The following is a 10,785-nucleotide window of genomic DNA, read 5'->3' on the forward strand; positions in this document are numbered from 1 at the left end:
ATTTATTGCGGTCTTGGATGGAGCTGCTCCCAAACCATGTCATGCTGCATCCTGATAAAATGCCTTTCACGGCGCATCTGTAGAAGCTAGTAAGAGTTGTTGAGGATATGCCGAACTTCCTAAGCCTTCGAAGGAAGTAGAGGTGTTGGTGTGCGTTCTTGCCGCTTGGTTCAATATGGGTGGTCCAGGACAAGTTGCTGATGATATTTTCTCCTTGGAATTTGAAGCTTTCAACCATCTCTACTTCGACACCATCATTGCAAGCTGGGTATATGTGTCGCTTCACTTTCTGAAGTCGATCACTATCTCCTTTGTCTTGCTGACATTGGGAGAAAGGTTGTTGTCTCAACACCAGGACACGAGGTTCACAAGCTTCTTCCTGTCTTAAGTCTTAATACATTTGATATCTGGCCCACAATGGTGGTCTTGTCAGCGAATTTGTAAATTTAATTGGATTTGTGCTTGACTGCACAATCGTGGGTGTACAAGGAATAAAGAAAGGGGTTGAGAACGCATCCTTGCGGTGCACCAGTGTTGAGGAAATATAAAATAAGGATATATTAATAATTTTATATGATCACTTAAAACCAGCATTTTTCTCAGTGTTTATTGAATACATTTGTAATTGAATGGATTGATCTGTGCTTACATATTTTCCTATTTTCCTTTACACTGCCGATGCAATCAAATAGACACAGAAAGATTTACCCATTATTAACGACCTACTAGTGAACAGTAACTTTACTGCTGTGGCACGGTTCAAGCAGATGATCACTGGATCGTGACTATTTATATCCTCCATACTAACGACATAAGTTTTAGTTAATATAAAGTTTCATCACAAAGCATGCCAAACATTCATTGAATATTTGAACTGGTTACTGAAATAGTTTTCCAAATTCTCAACCATGAACAAAGTATAAAATTGTCATCACAATCCATTCTGTTCAGACTTCAGACTTTTAACTTATTTGATTAAATAATTTGTAAAATTCAAATGATTTCAAAAGGGCAGACTACTTTGGCATTAATCCTAAACCCAGTTGACCATCACCATCACCATTACAATACTTGTAGTTTGGAAGCTTTTGTCAATTCTTAACCATGCCACCAGATGGAGCAGTTTACCATAACTCGTTCCAATCTACCAACCCCTTCCAATGCAGTCAATGTCCTGGATAAATGGCAGCACCTTCAACACAATGAAACATTTCCTCACATAACTGCCAGCAAATTTGGGATTTTTTTGCATCTTTGTAAGAACACTAAAGGCTCAGATTTTCCCACATTTAACAACTGCATTAGTGGGGTGTTATTCTGCTGAAACTCCCCACTTCACATGGGGGAAGGCCCTGGGTCAGTTTACATCTACCACAAGGAGTTCTGTTACATTGATCTTAATGGAGCACACTGGCAAAGGATGAAGGTCACATTTTTAGGGTTTCTACTTAATTGTGTTTATTTAAATATGTTATTATTGTTCTTTCTTTTTAACATTTTTCATCGCTCTTTTTAAAAATTATTTATTCTTTTTAAGGAGTTTTGATCTGCTTTTGAATGTCCAAAATGTTCCACATTGGCCGAACACCCACACTGTATGGTATTTTTGACAACCTAATGAACTTCAGATCAACCAAAAAGCCAGATTCATAACTTGTCCTTTATGCAGGTATAATGCCAACCATTAAAGCAGGGGTTCCCAAACATTTTGGCCCCATTCACCCCTGGCAACTTTAATAGCACATAACAATGTTATTTCAGTTATTTATGAACAACTAATGATGAACAGATACCTGTATACCAGAACCAAACACAGTCAGTCAATGAGAATAAATATGTACATATACAGAATCAACAAATGTACCCACTGGGTAGGTGAGATTTACCTCCTGGTGGTAAATTTACTCCAGGTTGGGAACCCTTCTATTCAAGTGTTTTGCAAAACACAAAGTGCTGGAGTAACTCATTTGCGTTTCTATAGGATGGTGAATCTGTGGAATTCTTTGCCACAGAAGGCTGTGGAGGCAGTCAGTGGATATATTTTAGGTAGAGATAGATAGATTCTTGATTAGTACGGGTGTCAGAGGTTATGGGGAGAAGGCAGGAGAATAGGGTTAGGAGGGAGAGATAGATCAGCTATGGCGGAGTAGACTTGATGGGCCAAATGGCCTAAAACTACTCCCATCACATGATCTTATGATCTAACTCAGCAGGTCGGGCAGCATTTGTGAATGGATTGGATAGATGGCATTTCGGGTCAGGATCTTTCTTCAGACTGAGATGAAAAGGAGACACGAGGATGTCAGATAAGGAGAGAAGAGGTGTGAAATGTAAAGCCAGAGGGAGGGATATAGATGGAATGGGACAGCAGAGGGAAAAGCGGCAGGATAGTGGGAGAAATGGTGGGGGAGATATTACTCACAATTGGAGAATTTAATGATCATACCTTTGGGTTCCATCTCTAAAATTGTTCTTAGATTTTGCCTTCTAAAGGCCTTTGATCCTCTTTGTCTGGCAAATGAACGAGTGTGCCTGAGCACAATGGAGGAAACCTACACAATCTTTAATTTATTTTCTTTCTTTCGGTATGTTTTTTTCTTATTTCCATTTGCAGCTAATTTTCTGCAATTTGAAAACCGCACTATAACCAGCATAGAAACATAGTAACATAGAAAATAGGTGCAGGAGGAGGTCATTCGGCCCTTCGAGCCAGCACCGCCATTCATTGTGATCATGATCAATAACCCGTGCCTGCCTTCTCCCCATATCCCTTGACTCCACTAGCCCCTAGAGCTCTATCTAACTCTCTCTTAAATCCATCCAGTGACTTGGCCTCCACTGCCCTCTGTGGCAGGGAATTCCATAAATTCACAACTCTCTGGGTGAAAACGTTTTTTCTCACCTCAGTCTTTTTTTAAATTTATTTTTTTAATTATTTTTATTAGAAGTACGGTAAATTACAATAATACACAACACATTTATCTTAATACATTTTTTGTACCGCTTCATTTTTTTGAGCTTTAAGAAAAAGATAGAAGTAAGGAAAGTAAAGAAAGTGCGCAAGAGTCGTGAAGTACAAGAGAGTGTTGGGAAAAGAAAGCCCCTTAGAAAAGAAGTTAGAGAAGGAAGTAAAGTAAGAAAGTAGACCCTAGAAAAGAAAGAAAAATAAAGTAGGAACAATCGCTCTATTATAACATTAAACTCCGCAGAAAGGGGACTACCAACCAAGTCTGTTTTTGTTGTTTTACCTCCCATTGCCAGGTCCTGATACCATTTATTTATTTATTTATTTTTAAAATTACTATTGCACCTCATGCTTGTAATAGGTCCAGAAACGTAGACCACGTCTTTTGGAATTGGTCTGCTTTACCTGCTAAGAGGAATCTCATCTCTTCCAGATGTAATGTTTCAAACATATTTGATGTCCACATTTTTATTGTTGGTGTGGGCGCATTTTTCCAGAATTTAAGTATGAGCTTTTTTCCCCATTATTAGCCCGTCTTAAATGACCTCCCCTTTATTCTAAGACTGTGGCCCCTGGTTCTGGACTCGCCCAACATTGGGAACATTTTTCCTGCATCTAGCTGGTCCAGTCCTTTTATAATTTTATATGTTTCTATAAGATCCCCCTCATCCTTCTGAACTCCAGTGAATACAAGCCTAGTCTTTTCAATCTTTCCTCATATGACAATCCTGCCATCCCAGGGATCAATCTGGGGAACCTATGCTGCACTGCTTCAATCACAAGGATGTCCTTCCTCAAATTAGGAGACCAAAACTGTACACAATACTCCAGATGTGGTCTCAACAGAGCCCTATACAACTGCAGAAGAATCTCTTTACTCCTATACTGAAATCCTCTTGTTATGAAGGCCAACATCCCATTAGCTTTCTTCACTGCCTGCTGTTCCTGTAAGCCAACTTTCAATGACCAAGGTGTACAAGGATGCCCAGGTCTCGCTGCACCTCCCCCTTACCTAACCTAACCCCATTGAGATAATAATCTGCCCCCTTGTTTTTGCCGCCAAAGTGGATATCCTCACATTTATCTATATTATACTGCTTCTGCCACGCATCTGCCCACTCACTCAACCTGTCCAGGTCACCCTGCAACCTCCTAACATCCTCTTCACAGCTCACATTGCCACCCAACTTTGTGTCATCCGCAAACTTGCTAGTGTTGCTCCTAATTCCCTCTTCCAAATCATTAATATATTTGGTAAACAGTTGCGGCCCCAACACCGAGCCTTGCGGCACTCCACTCGCCACTGCCTGCCATTCTGCAAAGGACCCTTTCACTCCTACTCTTTGCTTCCGGTCTGTCAACCAATTTTCTATCCATATCAGCACCCTACCCCCAATACCATGTGCTCTAATTTTAGTCACCAGTCTCCCGTGCGGGACCTTATCAAAAGCAGCGATGAAAAGGTAATTAGAGATGCCGTTCAACACATTAGAACTGTGAATGTGAACCTAATGTTGACTTGTGGTGTGCGGGGAGAAGGGAGGTTTATATCGCATTCGCAAGTTAACTTTGCTATCCTGGGGCATTTTAATGCAGCATCACATTAATATTTCCTGTTTGGTTTTCATCATATGGAATCCTCCATGAATATTTCTCCTCTGTTTACACCATAAAGAAATAGATTATGACAAGAGAAGGAATGGTATTTGTGCTGTCTTGAGGATAATCCAAGGGAGTGTTGGAAGTCTCAAAACATATCATATCTCTAAGGCCTGATATGAGGACATTGTGGAAAACTAAAGAAGAAATTGCAGAAGCTACAGTTGAGACACCAGTCTGAAGAAGGATCACCACCCGAAACGTCACCTATTCCTTCTCTCCAAAGATGCTGCCTGTCCCGCTGAGTTACTCCAGTTTTTGTTTCTATCCTCATTTTAAACCAGCATCTGCAGTTCCTTCTTACACATATAGACATTATGGTCAGCCGCGGACAAGGTGCCTGAAGACTGGTGGGTGGCTGGTGTTGTGCCTCTATTTGAAGAAAAACCTGGGAACTATAGACCAGTAAGCTTAACATCTGTGGTAGAAAAGTTACTGGAGAGGATTCTTAGGGATAAGAAATATGTGAATTTGGCACCACCAGGATTTGATCAGCAATAGGCAGCATGGTTTGTGCCAGAGAGGTTGTGTCTCACAAATTTGATTGTTTTTTGAAAAAGTAACCAACAAGGTTGACAAGGGCAGGGTCATTGTCTACATGGACTTCAGCAATGCCTTTGATAAGGTAGGCTTCTCTGGATGATTAGATTGTATGGAATCCAGGGAGAGCTAGCTAACTGAATACAGAATTGGCCCTATGATAGGAAGCAGAGGGTGGAAGGTTGTTTTTGGACTGTATGCCTGTGACGAGTCTTGTGCCTCAGGGATCAATGTTGGTCCCATTGCTGCTTGTCATCCACATCAACAATTTGTATGAGAATGTACGAGCCATGATTAGTAAGTTTGCAAATTACACTCAAATGGTCGGTATCATAAGCAGTGAAGGTGGTTATCAAGAATTACAGCAGGTTCCTGATCAGCAGGGCAAATGCACTGAGGAATGGCAAACAGAGTATAATTCAGATTAGTTTGATGTGTTACATTCTGGGAAAAGAAACAAGGGTAGGACCTTCATACTTAATGGCAGGGCCCTGGGATTGTTGTAGAGCACAGGGATTAAGGAATACAAGTACATTGTTCCTTAAAATGGCGTCACAGATAGATAATTTGGTGAATAAGGCTTTTGGCATGATGGCCTTCATCAGTCATAGAATGGAGTATAGAAAGTCGGATATCATGCTTCAGTTGTATAAGGCATTGGTGAGGCCACACTTAGAGTATTCTATTCCGTTTTGGTCACCATGCGAAAGGAAAAATACCATTAAGCAGGAAAGAACGCAGAGAAGATTTGCAAGGATGTTGCCAAGATTTGAGGGCCTGAGCAATAGGGAGAGATTGGACAGAGCTTTACTGCTTGGAACACAGGAGGCTGAGGGATAATCTTTTGGAGGTATTTAAAATTGGGAGGGTCACAAATAATGCGAAGGGGCACAGTCTTTCTCCTTGTGTAGGTAACTCAATAATTAGAGGGAATAAGTTTTAGGTAGAATCATAGAGTCCTACTCATATAACATGGGAAACAGGCCATTCAGTCCAACTTGCCCATGCCAACCAACATGCCCCATCTATACTAGCATCACCTGCCTGTGTTTGGCCCATATACGTAAACATTTCCTATTCCTGTCCAAATACCTTTTAAATGTTGTGATAGTGCCTGGCTCAACTACCTTCTCTGGCAGCTCATTCCACATACCCATCACCCTTTGTCTGATAAAGTTGCCCGTCAGGTTCCTATTAAATCGTTCCCCTTTCATCTTAAACCTATGTCTTTGGGTACCTGATTCCCCTACTCTTGGTAAAATACTCTGTAAAATTACTCTATTTATTCCCTTCAGGATCTTATAAACCTCTACAGGATTCATGGAAGGAAGCAGAGGGTGATGGTGGAAGGTTGCTTCTCGGACTGGAGGCGTGTGACTAGTGGTGAGCCTCAGGGTTCAGTTCAGGGCCCATTACTGTTTGTCATCTATATTAATAATTTGGATGAGAACATACAGGGCAAGATTAGCAAGTTTGCAAATGATACAAAAGTGGGTGGTTTTGCAGATAGTGAAGATGGTTGTGAAAGATTGCAGCAGGATCTGGATCGATTAGCCAGGAGGGCTGAGGAATGGTTGATGGTATTTAATACAGAGAAATGTGAGGTGTTGCATTTTGGGAAGTGTAACATGGGCAGGACGTACACAGTGAATGGTAGGCGTCTGGGGAGTGTTGTAGAGGAGAGGGATGACCTTCTCTCTCGCTCAACTCATTGTTTCTATCCTCTTTTGTAATCTTTCATTATAATCAAAATCCATCATAATCTTTCATCCCTCCTCTACTTTGCTGCACACCCTCCCTCCCCCCTTCTCTGCAGCCAGGTGAAGGGGAACATAATTGACATTGTTGCTGCTGCTTCTGGTCTGACCTGATTGCACTTTATCTGATACCCCACTTATGTAAAATAAAGCACTGTCCAACTAATACGATGCACGACATATCCAAAGCGTAGACAGCCTTAGCGCAAGAACTGTGAGGCGATTGTATGTGTGAAGCTGCTACGGGCACAGGATGACAATGGCAGTATTCTCATGCAATATGATCAGGTGCCTTACTGTCCACAATGCTCTTCATGGACAGGCATTTGTGGGCCAGAAGATACCCAAGCATTGGGCTGTAGTCAGAAATGTTGAGATTCAGAGACATTGCTTGCCTGGAGCCAAAGGTACATGTGCCCGTCATTTATACCAGCTAACGTTTCCACCAATAATCCAAAACAGAAGGAATGTACAAAATCCCCAAAACAGACTCCATCAAAAGCATAATTGATCCAAAACAGATTTTTGCCGTCCACACACCTGCAATTCTATGCACCAGTCTTGCATTTAATGGGCTGGAATGCCAGCCCTTCCATCAAAGGAAGAACATGGCAGAATTTACAGAGCAGGACTTCTGTTAAAACCCAATGCCTCTTACGAGGAAGCTGAAATGTTTGTGGAAAAACCTCAAAACAGAGAACGTCAAATCAGCCAAGTCCAAGAAATCTGCCTCCTCCCTGACTAACGAGGGCTCGTTCCAGTTACACACAAGAGTAGAATATTTTAGACCTTGGTTTAATGAGTGTTCAAGGCTCCTGTTCAAAGTTGCATTTCTCTTTCCATGGGAGCTCCAGTCATGTGTGAGGAGTTCAGGCACATTAGGATTTTGTTAACTATTCAGAAAAGTACACATTAATTTCTGATAATTCTTCTTCTTATCGAGTCCACACACAAGATTAGAAGTTGTTCAGCCAGAGCTGAACACACTTCTCGGCATCTGCATACAATGGTGTCTGTCTTGCGCTTCTTGTGCTTCTTGTGCGTGGTGATGGAAAGATTGGTGGAAACAGGGCCGCGACGTGAACGCTCTTTCCTTGACCCCATTTCTGATCATTGATACCAAGGAATAAATCTCTGCAGCAGGAGCAGGAATTATTGCAGTGACTCTTGCCAGTTGTTACTACATCTTCTCATAAAACCAGGTTCTAAACTTTTCAGTCACAAAATACATCATCCAAAATTCCTGTCAGAAGCTTATTTTGTAGTGTGGTCTCTGTTGAAATGGAATAAAAGTGGAAACTTGTTTATTTACAACAAAGACCTAAAATCAGCAATGGGACCATTCTATCATTAGTTTTCTCCTGATATTTGTTGAGAGATATCATCAGACAGAGCACTAAAAGTAGCTTCTATAATGTTCTTCTGTTGTGTTTAGGACAAGAAAACAAGAAGGAATAGCTATATCTCATGGGAAAACTGGCACATCTACAAGTATAGCGCTCTCACTGAAATGCATTGGTGTTGGCCTGCTATGGTGTTAAAGTGAAGTTCATGAACATCAACTTATTTATAAAGCATGGGTCATTTTCTTCAAGCACTCCACAGAGTCCTTTTTATATCAAGCTACATGAAGGTAGATTGGGGGCAAAGCTATTTAAAGAGGAAAAGTAATTGGAAAGATTCAGAGAGTAACCTCATGTGCATTATTTCTGGCTGTTGAAGGTATGGTCATGGGTGGTGAAGTCGCAAGAATGAATTGTGGTGTAGATAAGAGAAGGGGTTATGAATTTCAGATAGTTTGAGATATTTGAATGGTAAGAAGGCTGTCACTGCATCAAGCCTTCACTGCAACTGGGCCTAATTTTGGGGTTGAAATGATCATTGTGGTGAACTTTTCTGGGGAGAGTTATCATGACCATTCTAATTTTCCTTGCACTGATATGACTGCGGCATCTCAATGGAGGGTGAGGAAGCAAACAACAGGTGGCATGGGGTGAGGGATATGTGTGAGTCAGCAGAAGCTGTAACATTATTGTGAGGGTACAAGGAGCAGAATTCTTGGTCAGGTGCAAGCTCCTGAGGCGTGAGGTGTTATGTACCCAATTGAGTGCATTGCTCAATTCAGGTAGGAGCTTGAGCTCCTGCTGTGGCCCCAACAGATGTATGAATTGACCAGGGGCTGTTACTTTGCTACTTTTGTCAGTATTGCAACTGTTCAATGCACAAAACAGGCACGATGGTGGTGAAAGTAGTTTCCAATAATTCACCTGTTTTTACTGCCTTACTTTTATTCCCTTTAACATTCAGTCTGAAGAAGGGTCCCAATTTGAACCATTGCCTATCCATGTCCACCAGAGATCCTGCTTGATTTGCTGTTTCCCCAGCACGTGTGCTTTTTTCCCTTTAACTTCTCTTACCTTTTCTCCACCATAACCCTTTGTGTCCCTTCACAATAGCTGAATATGGGTTTGATGCCGCTTGAAGAAAAACAAGGGAGCATCTGATGTCCGTGGCAGGAGAATAGGGTTGAGAGGGAAAGATAGATATGCCATGATTAAATGACGGAGTAGACTTGACGGGCAGAATGGCCTACTTCTGCTCCTTTGACTTATGAACTCATGAACGTCACACCTCAGAAGTTGAAAGCTCACTACACTCATAATTTTTTTGTTTAGTTAAGAAATACAGCTCGAAAACAGGCCCTTCAGCCCACCATGTCCGTGCCGACCAGCGATCCCCGCATATTAACACTATCTTACACACACTAGGGACAATATTTACATTTACCAAGCTAATTAACTTGCAAACCTGTACGTCTTTGGAGTGTGGGAGGAAGCCGATGATCTCGGAGAAATCCCACGTGGTCACGGGGAGAATGTACAAACTTCGTACAGACAGCACCCATCGGGATCGAACCTAGGTCTCCAGTGCTGCAAGCGCTGTGAGGCAGTAACTCTACCGCTGCGCCACCATGCTGCCCTTGCTACATTGCCATTCCCATTTCCTGCTGATGTTTCAAGCTGAACACAACTCATTGCTTGAACAATATTAACCAGATCTGATAAAGTCATTTTCAGTATTTTTCTCCCTGTTGGTTTATTGATCAAAATAATCAATTTCTCAGGAAATGAAATGTGAATTCACTGAGGCCACAGCTCAAAATGACCAACCTGCTTGGATCCAGAAGAGAAACAAACTCAAGTTCTGAATCTAATGATTTTTAAGTAAAATGTATTACCTTTCCAATTTGTCCATATCAGTTAAGAAAAACAGCTCAATCTCAATGATTTTGTGCCAAGTCTTTAAGCAATTCTGACACAAACTGCAAACCTGCATAAACTCACTTCTGTTTATTTTTCTAAGTATACTGAAGTATAAAATGATCTCCAGGCCATATAACTTACATTTTGCTGAGTTTATCTTTCCTTTAACACAATATGGAATTCATCGGAAAACATATTATGACCTTGAGAATTAGTAAAACATTGGCTTTGGCATCAAGTCGTTCTGAATTTACCTTGCACTCCAAAGAAAGGGCTCCTTTTGTTGATCACTCTAAACTGCAGAGACACGGAGTGCCTGATTTAACTGTTTGCAAAGATCTGGTTGAGTAAATGCCAGGACCAGTGGGACAAGAGGCTTTCAGCTTCCAGCCATTAAAAACAACCAGCTTAAAGAGTCAATATCCCCCACAGCACATTGATTTTATTGAATTACTATCAAAGCACTTTGGCACAACTTCTTTTCAGTTCACATGTTCTGACCTAGAAGGCTGCAGTTCCCTGCAGATAATTAAGGGGAAAAAAATGTTTTTTTTTAAGTTGTTACTCAATGAAATTTTCCACGAACAGTCGACTGAGCTGC

At 41.3% G+C, this 10,785-nt stretch overlaps 1 long non-coding RNA gene across 1 annotated transcript in view; it reads right to left on the reverse strand.

Annotated features, from left to right (window-relative positions):
- Positions 1–10,568, reverse strand: part of LOC116971710 — a 39,742-nt gene extending 29,174 nt beyond the window's left edge. Inside the window, exon 1 of the long non-coding RNA XR_004411576.1 lies at positions 10,439–10,568. This is a non-coding gene — a long non-coding RNA (uncharacterized LOC116971710). The remainder of the gene's footprint in view (positions 1–10,438) is intronic.
- Between the last annotated feature and the right edge of the window lie 217 nt (positions 10,569–10,785).

This window comes from Amblyraja radiata, chromosome 4 (genome assembly GCF_010909765.2).
Source record: "Amblyraja radiata isolate CabotCenter1 chromosome 4, sAmbRad1.1.pri, whole genome shotgun sequence".
Lineage (NCBI taxonomy): Eukaryota > Metazoa > Chordata > Chondrichthyes > Rajiformes > Rajidae > Amblyraja > Amblyraja radiata.